This window comes from Salmo trutta, chromosome 36 (genome assembly GCF_901001165.1).
Source record: "Salmo trutta chromosome 36, fSalTru1.1, whole genome shotgun sequence".
Classification (NCBI taxonomy): Eukaryota; Metazoa; Chordata; class Actinopteri; order Salmoniformes; family Salmonidae; genus Salmo; species Salmo trutta.
Window position 1 is genome coordinate 23,087,608 of NC_042992.1, and position 9,283 is coordinate 23,096,890.

Genomic DNA, 9,283 nt, shown 5'->3' on the forward strand with positions numbered 1-9,283 from the left:
GTGCCGTCATACTCCACGCCTCTCTTTATCTCCTTCAGTGTATATTGTGTAGTGCCGTCATACTCCAGGCCTCTCTCTTTATCTCCTTCAGTGTATATTGTGTAGTGCCGTCATACTCCAGGCCTCTCTCTTTATCTCCTTCAGTGTATATTGTGTAGTGCCGTCATACTCCACGCCTCTCTTTATCTCCTTCAGTGTATATTGTGTAGTGCTGTCATACTCCAGGCCTCTCTCTTTATCTCCTTCAGTGTATATTGTGTAGTGCCGTCATACTCCAGGCCTCTCTTTATCTCCTTCAGTGTATATTGTGTAGTGCCGTCATACTCCAGGCCTCTCTTTATCTCCTTCAGTGTATATTGTGTAGTGCCGTCATACTCCAGGCCTCTCTCTTTATCTCCTTCAGTGTATATTGTGTAGTGCCGTCATACTCCAAGCCTCTCTTTATCTCCTTCAGTGTATATTGTGTAGTGCCGTCATACTCCAGGCCTCTCTTTATCTCCTTCAGTGTATATTGTGTAGTGCCGTCATACTCCAGGCCTCTCTTTATCTCCTTCAGTGTATATTGTGTAGTGCCGTCATACTCCAGGCCTCTCTCGTTATCTCCTTCAGTGTATATTGTGTAGTGCCGTCATACTCCAGGCCTCTCTCTTTATCTCCTTCAGTGTATATTGTGTAGTGCCGTCATACTCCAGGCCTCTCTCGTTATCTCCTTCAGTGTATATTGTGTAGTGCCGTCATACTCCAGGCCTCTCTTTATCTCCTTCAGTGTATATTGTGTAGTGCCGTCATACTCCAGGCCTCTCTCGTTATCTCCTTCAGTGTATATTGTGTAGTGCCGTCATACTCCAGGCCTCTCTTTATCTCCTTCAGTGTATATTGTGTAGTGCCGTCATACTCCAGGCCTCTCTCGTTATCTCCTTCAGTGTATATTGTGTAGTGCCGTCATACTCCAGGCCTCTCTTTATCTCCTTCAGTGTATATTGTGTAGTGCCGTCATACTCCAAGCCTCTCTTTATCTCCTTCAGTGTATATTGTGTAGTGCCGTCATACTCCAGGCCTCTCTTTATCTCCTTCAGTGTATATTGTGTAGTGCCGTCATACTCCAGGCCTCTCTTTATCTCCTTCAGTGTATATTGTGTAGTGCCGTCATACTCCAGGCCTCTCTCGTTATCTCCTTCAGTGTATATTGTGTAGTGCCGTCATACTCCAGGCCTCTCTTTATCTCCTTCAGTGTATATTGTGTAGTGCCGTCATACTCCAGGCCTCTCTTTATCTCCTTCAGTGTATATTGTGTAGTGCCGTCATACTCCTGGCCTTTCTCTTTATCCCTTTACTTTCTGTAATGGACAAAGTCTTTAAGTGTTTGCTGGAGCTGCTAACAGAAAACATGACCAGGTCAGCGTATGTACAGTAAAATCAGCCAGTCAGTCTATTTACAGTACTTAAGGAGCTTCTCTTAGCCCCAACCCTGGCTGTTTATGAGGCTGTTAGCATGCGCTAGCTATTAGCCCCAACCCTGGCTGTTTATGAGACTGTTAGCATGCGCTAGCTATTAGCCCCAACCCTGGCTGTTTATGAGACTGTTAGCATGCGCTAGCTATTAGCCCCAACCCTGGCTGTTTATGAGACTGTTAGCATGCGCTAGCTATTAGCCCCAACCCTGGCTGTTTATGAGACTGTTAGCATGCGCTAGCTATTAGCCCCAACCCTGGCTGTTTATGAGACTGTAAGCATGCGCTAGCTATTAGCCCCAACCCTGGCTGTTTATGAGACTGTTAGCATGCGCTAGCTATTAGCCCCAACCCTGGCTGTTTATGAGACTGTTAGCATGCGCTAGCTATTAGCCCCAACCCTGGCTGTTTATGAGACTGTTAGCATGCGCTAGCTATTAGCCCCAACCCTGGCTGTTTATGAGACTGTTAGCATGCGCTAGCTATTAGCCCCAACCCTGGCTGTTTATGAGACTGTTAGCATGCGCTAGCTATTGGCCAGCCTGGCCTCTCCTCGCCTCCTGTCTCCCCATTGCCTGGGGATGTGATAGTGATGGTGCCACAGGTAATTGGAAAATTGGCAGGCTTGTCCGAGAGATTTGGTGGATGGCACGGCCCGATACGTACGTCGGCCGAGGTTCACGACATGTCGTCCCCGGCAACGATAGATTTATATCGGCCCGCGGGTGGGGCCCGGCCGAAGGAGGGAGGTGGAGAAGTCTCGAGTTCAGGAAAAAGTAAGGCATTTTTCACAGGTGGGAGGCTGCATATCAAAAGTGCATCCATAGAGGAGACACAGACAAGGTTTGTGTGAGTTACAGGGTGATATATGAACCAGAACTAAACTCTGGTCCTGGCTGATTTACGACTCCACTGCTCCACATGTCTTGCAGTTATCAAGCCTGGGAGATCCACGCTGCTTCGTAGTTAGGTTGCGTTCCACCCTATTCCCTATACAGTGCACTACTTTTGACCGAGGCTAATAGGGACTGCAGTCTGATGTTTAAATATTCAATTGGCCCAATTAGCTGCTGTTGAAGTGCACTTGGGAGATTTGCTCCTGTGTTATAATAACTACCATAGGAGTACGGCTGGCACAATTACTTTAACCATGTAACCGATGGTCATAGATAAAGACCGTCATGAAAATAAAAGAACCGTCAACCGTTTTTTTTGTGGAATGAACAGCTGACGGACGGCTGGGCATTTGTGAGGTTGAGCCCAACTTTGTTTCTCCTTGCTGAAACAAGCCAGGTGTTTTAGCAAACGAGTCTTCATTTGCTTAGGTAATGCCCCCCTCCCTGCAGCAGCAGCACATGCAGTCAGGAACTGAGGAGAGAAGAAAATGTGCGTCTTTAAAAATATATACACTTCTGTTCAAAAGTTTGGGGTCACTTAGAAATGTCCTTGTTTTTGAAAGAAAAGCACTTTTTTCTCCATTAAAATAACATTAATTTGATCAGAAACACAGTGTAGACATTGTTAATGTTGTAAATGACTTTTGATCTAATGATCGATTAGCCTTCTAAAATGATAAACTTGGATTAGCTAACACAACGTGCCATTGGAACACAGGAGTGATGGCTGCTGATAATGAGCCTCTGTACGCCTATGTAGATATTCCATTAAAAATCAGATGTCTCCAGCTACAATAGTCATTTACAACATTAACAATGTCTACACTGTATTTCTGATCAATTTAATATTATTTTAATGGGTAGTCTACACTGGTGTTTGTGACCATTGCGCTATGTGGTTAGATATAGAGTATACTATAAGGGGAAACAGAACCACATCTACACTGTTAGAAGAATCAGCAGGCCTTCACATCCACACTAGGCCTACACCTCATGTAGGTCTGTCCAGCTGCACGTACACATACGCTCCTTAAAGCACTCATTACATTTTCAAACTCGGTGTGTATATTAACCTCTAGAGAAGGAGATAATTGCATCTGTCAGAGTCATTTAGTCACTGTTGCGGCTGTCGTCACTTTCACTTTGCCTTCCCTTCTGAATCAGCTGGGTGTCAAGTCCTGCCCACCCTGACTACAGCTCTTTGTTCTAAGAGGAAATGGCTGCTGAACAATGCCTTTAACACCAGCACAACACTAACTACTTATTTACATTTTAGTCATTTAGCAGACGCTCTTATCCAGAGTGACTTACAGTAGTGAATACATACATTTCATTTCATGCATTTTTTTTTTTTTTTTTGTACTGGCCCCCCGTGGGAATCGAACCCACAACCCTGGCGTTGCACACACCATGCTGGCGTTGCAAACACCATGCTCTACCAACTGAGCTACAGTTGACACAGTGACAGACCTTTCTAAAAATCTCATTTATGGTTGTGAGTTCGGATGTGATTTGTCCAACTGTGGTCTAAAGGCATTTCTATTTTTTACCTTCCAGAGACCCATTTTGAGGAAAATACTGTGCCTGAATATTCTGTGTTGACCCTATTATATGTTGTTTTATGTTTCAGGAAGAAGAGGAGGAGCGTGAGGAGGATGAAGAGGATGATTCATTCAAAGAGGAAACGACAGAGCACGACATCCCAACAGAAATTCCCAACTGAAACAAAAACAACTGTGTGACCTTATCTTGAGCACAGTGATCATGTTATTGGTCAGCGGTCAGTCAGTGTCATCAATTCCACTTCAAAGATCTGTAGGTAACAGATCTGTAATGTCTCACAGTTTTACTGGCATTACTGCTGATCTCTAGCCTGGTCCCAGATCTTTTTGTGCTGGTTTGCAGCTAATGACAACACAAACAAGATGGCATAAACAGATCTGGGATCAGGCTAACACACCTTTTCTCCTCAGTAAAGATATGGGACAGAGCACAGAGGTACTAACCACGTTCGTTTTGTAGCCAGAGGAACAGTATATTTTAGAGTAGAGAATGTGTTTGGTAAAGAATCTACAGTGGAATCTTTTAGAGGGAATTCAAGTCATAGTATATATTTTTAAAAATGACAGATCTGAAGCCTCACGCTCGCTATGGTAACTGGAGATGATGTCGCTGACACGCAGGTTTTATCATAGAAATATACAATCTAGAATCTATTTTAGGTTATATATTCTAGATTGTGTTTCTATGGTTTGTATATAAGATCTTCATGAAACAGCTCCTCAATGTATTCTGACTAAGAAGGTTTTCATTCGGTGGAGTCGTGTTAGATTTCTGTTTTCAGGGGCATCTGTCCGTGGCGGTATTTTGCAGCAGAGATTAAATCAAATATAAAACCCAGAGAAAGTATCTGCATGGACCAGACCAGTCAGACTGTTAGAGGATATGAACCTGACCAACCAAACAGTTTCCTTCAGATCTATTTTCATACACTCAGTAGCCTGCTCCCAAATCTGGGATCATGCTATCTCCTCAATGCCCTGCTTACATACACTGTATGTGAAGTATTCAGTGGGGTCGAGTATTTCTTATACAATCTCTCATCACCATTGAATTGAAACTCTATTTTCTGTACGGCATGTGAACACCATGGTCTTGTATCACCAGTTTAAAAAAGGTTTTGTTGGTGCTATCTGGTCTTCTCTCTATCGACTGTCATGACATCTTTTTTTTTTACTTTTTCTGTTTGTATGCATTTATGTTCACACTGACATGTCAGTAACCTCATACACATGCTTTGGCCTGTTGGTGGCACAAATCCATTTGAAGTCAGCTATCCTTTTTGTTTGTGGCTGCACTACAAGTCAAAGGAAACGAACTCTGGCTTTTAACCCAGGCTGTCCAGGAACTACAACACAAGTAAACATGTTGACTTACCTGTTTAAGTGCTACCAATGTATCATTGTATGTTTTGATTTGACATTAAAGCAACAAGGAAAAGGTCATGTATTTTTGGGGGGATATGCATTTGCTAAGAGTATGTATTTAGATACTTTGTAAACGTTAAAGTGCCAATAAACTTCAATTCCACAACAATATTATGGTAATAATATTCCTTTTGTCCCTATTACATTCATTCCATTTTTTTTTCAATTTTTAAGAATTGTTGTCAACATAAAAAAGAACCAACTGCAGTCACGAAAAGGGAAATGAAATGGCAACCATTAAACTTTGAGTGCTTGATCGTTGCACTAATTGTCAAAAGTATTTAGGGAATAGGGTGCCATTTGGGATTCATTATAGAGCCGAGCCTACAGTAGTGGAGTGTTGCGGGGCCAGAGACAGCAGAGTGGCTCCTTCTCTGTGTTCCTGGGTCATAATATGTTGCTTTATATTATTTATTCACACTAACCCCCATTTTAAAGTGCAGTCATGGGCCAGCACTAGTAGGGCTCTGTGCTCCACACACACTCATATCTTCACAATCCTCCATACAAACACACTGCTCTCCCTATCTATCTCGCCTCTCTGTGTAACATTCATTTACAAAAGGGTTGATAAATGAAACGATGTCTGATGGATCTTTATATCTCATTGCCTCACAATCGCCCCTCCACCCTCCTGTCCCCACCCCCGCCCCTATGTCAAGGCGGGTAGCAGCATCTAGACATTAATGCATCGAGGGGCGTAATGCCAATTTGTTTCAAAGAGGAACTATTAATTTTCCCATTTCAAGGGAGGCAGGAGGGAACCCCTGTACAGCCGCTGAACCGTGAAAGACATTATCTGGAGAGCCTGTGTCTCTCTTTTTGGGGGAAGGAAAAGAGAGAGAGAGAGTGTGTGTCCCTCGTTCAGGAAAAGGAAAAGACATGTTAGAATTGATGCTCTTTGATGGGAGGGGGCGGCTGGTGGCTGGCGCCCGCAGACGATAGAGCCGGGCCTCCCGCCGCCGTTTTCCCAGCGTGAGGTCTGAGAGGGATGTCATTAGGCCTGTAATAACAGTGCTGGGCACGTTAATGGCAGAGTGGCCCGCTCCGTCGCCCTGTGCCCCGTCAATCTGTGTGTGTGTGTGTGTGTGCGTGTGTGTGTGCGCGCGCTCCCATCTACAGTCGCAGCATATTAAACAGATCTTAATGGTCCCTATACAGATAGGCTCCATAGCAGATGGAGATGTGCTCAACAACCAGCTGTCTAGAACAACAAAGAATCAAAGAGAAAAATAGCACTCGTGTTAATGTTTTGGGTGTGCGTGTGGCTATACATCGACGCCGATTATGGGCATTTGAAAAGGTCCTGAGAACGTCGATATACACTTCCTTGGCGCTCACAAAGAAGCACTGGGCACAAACTGGTGATGCTCAGAGTAAGAGGGCGCAGCTTAGACCACTGAGCCACCTCAGTTCAAAGCTTCTATCAAGCCGTGAGAAAACTTGATGATAGTTGATGGAAACAGTGCGTTGTTTTTTTTAAGGGGTGGATCAGCTTAATATCGCGGAAAGATTGTTGCTTCCATCAATGTAATTGTTTGCATCATTTCCAATCCGCCATATATTTTTGGGGTATATATATATACACTGCTCAAAAAAATAAAGGGAACACTTAACCAACACATCCTAGATCTGAATGAAAGAAATAATCTTATTAAATACTTTTTCTTTACATAGTTGAATGTGCTGACAACAAAATCACACAAAAATAATCAATGGAAATCCAATTTATCAACCCATGGAGGTCTGGATTTGGAGTCACACTCAAAATTAAAGTGGAAAACCACACTACAGGCTGATCCAACTTTGATGTAATGTCCTTAAAACAAGTCAAAATGAGGCTCAGTAGTGTGTGTGGCCTCCACGTGCCTGTATGACCTCCCTACAACACCTGGGCATGCTCCTGATGAGGTGGCGGACGGTCTCCTGAGGGATCTCCTCCCAGACCTGGACTAAAGCATCCGCCAACTCCTGGACAGTCTGTGGTGCAACGTGGCGTTGGTGGATGGAGCGAGACACGATGTCCCAGATGTGCTCAATTGGATTCAGGTCTGTCCATAGCATCAATGCCTTCCTCTTGCAGGAACTGCTGACACACTCCAGCCACATGAGGTCTAGCATTGTCTTGCATTAGGAGGAACCCAGGGCCAACCGCACCAGCATATGGTCTCACAAGGGGTCTGAGGATCTCATCTCGGTACCTAATGGCAGTCAGGCTACCTCTGGCGAGCACATGGAGGGCTGTGCGGCCCCCCAAAGAAATGCCACCCCACACCATGACTGACCCACCGCCAAACCGGTCATGCTGGAGGATGTTGCAGGCAGCAGAACGTTCTCCACGGCGTCTCCAGACTCTGTCACGTCTGTCACATCCTCAGTGTGAACCTGCTTTCATCTGTGAAGAGCACAGGGCGCCAGTGGCGAATTTGCCAATCTTGGTGTTCTCTGGCAAATGCCAAACATCCTGCACGGTGTTGGGCTGTAAGCACAAGCCCCACCTGTGGACGTCGGGCCCTCATACCACCCTCATGGAGTCTGTTTCTGACCATTTGAGCAGACACATGCACATTTGTGGCCTGCTGGAGGCCATTTTGCAGGGCTCTGGCAGTGCTCCTCCTGCTCCTCCTTGCATAAAGGCGGAGGTAGCGGTCCTGCTGCTGGGTTGTTGCCCTCCTACGGCCTCCTCCACGTCTCCTGATGTACTGGCCTGTCTCCTGGTAGTGCCTCCATGCTCTGGACACTACGCTGACAGACACAGCAAACCTTCTTGCCACAGCTCGCATTGATGTGCCATCCTGGATGAGCTGCACTACCTGAGCCACTTGTGTGGGTTGTAGACTCCGTCTCATGCTACCACTAGAGTGAAAGCACCGCCAGCATTCGAAAGTGACCAAAACATCAGCCAGGAAGCATAGGAACTGAGAAGTGCTCTGTGGTCTCCACCTGCAGAACCACTCCTTTATTGGGGGTGTCTTGCTTATTGCCTATAATTTCCACCTGTTGTCTATTCCATTTGCACAACAGCATGTGAAATTTATTGTCAATCAGTGTTGCTTTCTAAGTGGACAGTTTGATTTCACAGAAGTGTGATTGACTTGGAGTTACATTGTGTTGTTTAAGTGTTCCCTTTATTTTTTTGAGCAGTGTATATAACATTGTATTGGTTGCAAGAATTTTGTATAGTAATTTAAATTGAAAAATGTTTTGTTTTGTGTATCAATTCATTAACCCTGTGCCATGGAATGGGTACATCGAAAATCTCTTCCCAACTATGTTGCAATTTATATGGCACAGCTGTAAGTTTTTTGGTCCTTAAATGAAATTGGTATATGTTTTTATTTATCACACTTTTCTTTAACCATTTATGTTCTTTAATACAGGCCCAACATACAAGTTCCTTACTTCCTTCTACTTGCCTCTTCCATTTTTTGTGGTAATGCTGCAATTAGTTGGTTGTAATTTTGGGTAGAGCAGACATTTCTGCTCTACCCATGTCTTTGTTAGCTGCATGTGTAATATAACTCCAACAGTCCTATTTATGATATCATTCACTAAAATTATCCCTTTTTTAAAAATGTCTTCGAAAAAAGTTTTTTTTGTCAATTACTATATTTGAGTTTAACTACAATATTTGTTGTATTATTTGTTCTGTCTTTTCAGGTAGATTAAACTTAAATTGCAATCAACTTTCTAAGGCTTGTTTAAAAAATAAAGATATTTTGGAGATTATTTCCTTTTCAAACAACCGAAAGTGGGCAGGTGTAATCTGAAATAAGGGAAAAAGGCCATTCTTGAACATAGGATGAGACATTCCTACCAATTTACTAGAGAACCAGTTTGGATTTAAGTATAACTTTTGTTTGACTGATGCCTTTAGAGAGGTCTAATGCTTTAATAGTTAATCATTTCTGCCCTCCGAATTTATATTCGTTATATAAATAGGCCCTTT

General features: G+C 43.8%; 1 long non-coding RNA gene across 1 annotated transcript; it reads left to right on the plus strand.

The window, feature by feature from the left end:
- The first annotated feature begins 1,732 nt into the window (after positions 1 to 1,732).
- LOC115175664 (uncharacterized) lies at positions 1,733 to 5,443 on the plus strand. Its single transcript, XR_003872079.1, has 2 exons — positions 1,733 to 2,227; positions 3,978 to 5,443. It is a non-coding gene; the product is annotated as an uncharacterized LOC115175664 (long non-coding RNA).
- Positions 5,444 to 9,283: the final 3,840 nt, after the last annotated feature.